General features: G+C 37.5%; 1 pseudogene; it reads left to right on the top strand.

Annotated features, from left to right (window-relative positions):
• Window positions 1–3266: 3266 nt before the first annotated feature.
• LOC143687180 (isopentenyl-diphosphate Delta-isomerase 1 pseudogene) lies at window positions 3267–3936 on the top strand (annotated as a pseudogene).
• Window positions 3937–4258: the final 322 nt, after the last annotated feature.

Below are 4258 nucleotides of genomic sequence, written 5' to 3'. Positions count from 1 at the left end.
CTGATTTCCCTACTCCATCTGCCTCCCCTGTCTCCATCACGTCCATACTCAGTCCCAGTGACTCTCTTGCTGCCCCTTCTCCTGACACTTGGACCCTTGATCCCTGCTTGCTTCTTCATTTCCCCCCACATTGCCCCATCCTCATTTCACCATAAGGTCCGATGCCTTCCCAGCCTGAGAAAAGGCACAAAGCATATATTTAGCATCGCTGTCTTCCAAATTATAATATCATCACTGTGAAAAGCACCTACTTCAGCCACCATGTCCTTCTGTGCTCTTCTCTTTAGCTCTTTGTTGAACTCTTAGGGAATTGATTCCACATCACACTCAGTTTCTGCTTTCTTTTTTGCTCTGGCTCCATCTCTCTGTGATCTAAAACAAATCAAATCAAGGCTTTACCGCTGCTTGGAGGCAGATGAAAATATTCCCCTTTACAGGGGATCGTGAGGACATATTAAAAGGTCCTCAACAGTTTTAAAAACATGGTCTAAGTTCTTGGCAGTATGGTGTGTATGTTCACTGTAAACTAGTAAAATGCTCTCAAGTCTTGGTTTTAAGGTGGAAACAGTCAGCCATGACTTCAAATGCAACCAAAATGCAAATAGCCATTAGCACTATGCTCTTTTTTATGTTTAAAATGCTTCAAATATGTTTCGAGTATTTTCTTTATTCTGGTGACCTCATTTAGAGGTTTTCCTCTAGGAGACCCAATGACTAATGTGTATGAGAGTGTGTACAAATATCTTTTACAGTAAAGGAAGTAAACTGTACAGAACAGTTTCATATAAGAGTTTCTCTTATGTTATTTGGATAATAAAAATCACTCCCTAATTTATATCTGCAAATATACCTTTCCAGTGACAAAAATCTAGCTCAAAATGTATTGTATAATCAAAATGTGGGTGATGGTCACTAAGAAAAGCAGATGGTGCCACCTAGATGGTCAAACCTTCTGCTTAGCCTGATTTCATGCCACTCAGAGGTAACAGGGGCACTAATTTCAACTCTATGCCAGAAGAAAATGTTTCACTTAGGTCTGACAATAGTTCTCTAGTGCCTCAAATTCCCTGTCCCAGACAAGCAAGGTTCTGAAGCCCAAGAACACCTCCCTGGCTGAAACATAATATCCCTGAAATCCAGGTCAAGCAGGGGCATGTGTCACTTGCTCCAAACAGAGGTGTGTGGAACTAGGGGGCTGATCCAGGAAACACCCTCATGGAAAGAAGTCAACCAAATGTGAGCACACCACCCAAGGGAGCCATCTATCTGAGGGGCTGGGCAGAGATGTAGAGTACAGGCATGGAGTTCCTGGGACACGGTTAAAGAAATAGGCAGCAGAAGTTTAAAACAGAGTAGAGGAAAGAACCTTGTTAAAGAACTGGATCTCTTTGTGGCTCTATGTGCAATTTTGGCTGTGTCACTTAGCTTACTGAAGCTTCAGTTTCTTCATAATGGACACATATGACTTAATTCAAGAATTAGAAGGACCACATGCCCCTTCACTCATCTTCTATCGGAAACGTCCTTCCTCTTCTGATCAACATAATAAACTTCTTCTGAGCCTTCAGATTACAACTCAAATGTTATATAATTGGGTCCTTGTGAAGCTTCCTTTAGGGCTCTCAGCAAAGTACGCCTCTTCCACCATTGAACACACATTGATCTTTGTCATCCCATTAGTCTGGGTTTGGTTGAAGCTGCTGGCCCTTACACCAGGGCTCTTTACACCAGTACTAAAAGGGATGGGAGCGTTGTGAATCAGGCATGTGGCTTCCACACACACACATACACTCACATTCATGCATTCATGTGGAGACACAAATGCACAGACACAGCAGTAATTTCTTGTTAAATCATTTTGGTGAACACATGATTTTTATGTCCATTAAAGAATGCTATTTTTGAGGAGGACTGTATATTCATTAGTATTGTCATGCTATGTTAGAACAGCTTCCTACTGAAAGGAGTCAGAGTATGTGTTCTGCCATTATGATGATGAGCACCTGTTTCTGTTTACTTTATGCATGACTGATGTTGGAGAATGTCAAAGAAAATCATAAAGAACAAATATCAAAGATCCTCTGGTTTTGCTTTCTACTGTGTTTGATAAACATCAAATCTCCAGTGCTTTTCGTATGATGACGTTCTTGTCAATGAAAGGAGTATGATGTCAAAATGTTAAAGAAGCATCTTACACATTTTTGTTCCAAAAATACATCCATGAATGTGTCTTTCATGCAAATAAGGCTGGAGGAGAACATGAAAGACTTTACAAAAGCTTCATCTGCCCTGACACATGAACCTCGTCTTTAGATAGCAATAAGGTAATCCAGTAAAAGCCATGTGTCCCAGAAATAGTCATATAGTGTTTAGCCTGGAGCAAAGGCAGCAGGTTAAAGTGGTGCCTAAAAAAAATGAAATAATCTATTCTATGGCTGTGGACTTTTAAAAAATAATATTTTTAGGCATGTGATAGAGGAATTGAAACTTCTTTGTGCAGCCAGGTGATGCTCTGAAAATGGATTCCAATTTAGTAAGTCCTTTTGAAATTTTAAAATCCATCAACATCTTTGAAATACTGAAAAGTTTATTTTCTAAGAAAGCCTCATTAAGCATTTTGCGAACAGAACAGCAGTGGCATTTGGTAACTCAGCCTCGAATTTCACTGTTTCTCAGGAGGAATATCTCTGTGCACGGAGCTCTACTGCCCGCTGTTTGCTATGGTGCTGCTTGCGTATATTAAGAGGTCAGCTTCCTTAAAGTTCGGGCCTTGAATCATAGCCTTTTTGATATATTGTCTCATGAAATGGAAATGGAATATAAACCTCTTTTTTACAAATCCATCATACAGAAATCTGCAGACAACTTGAAACACAACACAACTCTTTCTAAAGCCCTTCTGCTCAGACAACCTTAAAATTGAAACATGGCTTTTTAATTTTCCCCTTGCTGATATCTACAGCATCTCCTTGCTAGAGACAAAACTAAGTGATGCGAAATCAACAGAAATTAATTGACATAAATTCAATTCAGATTGTCTTCAAATATCATGGTGTTCTTGTCATGAGCCCATTGTGTCATAAGTATGTGAACATGAACTATTTCTGTTTGCTACTGCATGCACTTGTGAACTCAGCTTTTTTTGGAGTGTGTTACCTACAAACTGAAGGTCAGCAGTTGGTGTTCTCATAGGGAGCTCAGTGACCTGGTGGCCTTCTGTAGCAGGAACGGGGGTATTTTAGGACAAGATCAGACATGTTGTAACAATGCCTGAAATAAACATTGACAATCTCAGTAAGCAACAGTTCAACATTTGGTGTGTATTATTATTGAGGAAAGTGACAATAAATTTGGAGCTGAGACCAAAAGAATTGTCACCTGAATGAAAACACTGAAAAAGGACTATTGCATTGAGCTTTTAATATCTTCTTATTCAATGTGGAAAATAAGATCGTCTACAGCAGAGATCAGATTCTAAAATTACTGTTTCAAGTTGTTTTACCAATACTAGTTGTAGTTATCCACTAAATAATCCAGAAGACTTTGAAGAAAATGATACAATTGAATTAAGGCCAGTAGCACAGAGGCATTTAAAAGCTGAATTAGGAATTTTCATGGAAGAGATTCCTCCAGAAGAAATTACTTATGTAACATGATTTCACTGCATGGCTCAATCTGATGGTATTTGGGTGAACATGTAATTGATGATATTTTGTTTCTGAGGAAGAATGTAATTTTGAATCCAGATCCTGAAATTAAAACTATTGTTACATGTCAAAATAAAAACTAGAAAGACTTCTGAAAAAAGCAGCCAGGGATGAAATTAAAATAACTCCATGGTGTAAAATTATTACAGAGACTTTTTTCTTTAAATGGTGGGATAATTTAAATAATGTGACTCAGTTTGTTGAACATGAGAAAATATATAGAATGTGAAAGGGGAGATGAAAACTTGGTAAAGTGCTGAGAATATCTATATAGTAAATTTAGAATGATAATTTTTTTTAAAAATTTGGTTCTTTATTCAAAAAATTCTCATTTGAGACATTGATACTTTTACAACTAGAATTTAGGTGGAAAAGACTACTGATGTCTCAATTTTATATCACATACCTCATATATATGCACTGCTTTATAAAATAAAAAATTTATGAGACATTACTGTAAAATGGAATAAAAATAAATTTAATCTGTTGAAAAACATGCTCATGACAAATTTGGACAAATAAATGAAGCACTTCAGTTTTTAAACTGTTGT

The sequence above is a fragment of the Tamandua tetradactyla genome, chromosome 1 (assembly GCF_023851605.1).
Source record: "Tamandua tetradactyla isolate mTamTet1 chromosome 1, mTamTet1.pri, whole genome shotgun sequence".
In the NCBI taxonomy this organism is placed as follows: domain Eukaryota; kingdom Metazoa; phylum Chordata; class Mammalia; order Pilosa; family Myrmecophagidae; genus Tamandua; species Tamandua tetradactyla.
Note: the sequence above shows the minus strand (reverse complement) of the source record. Positions and strands in the feature narration are given on the sequence as shown.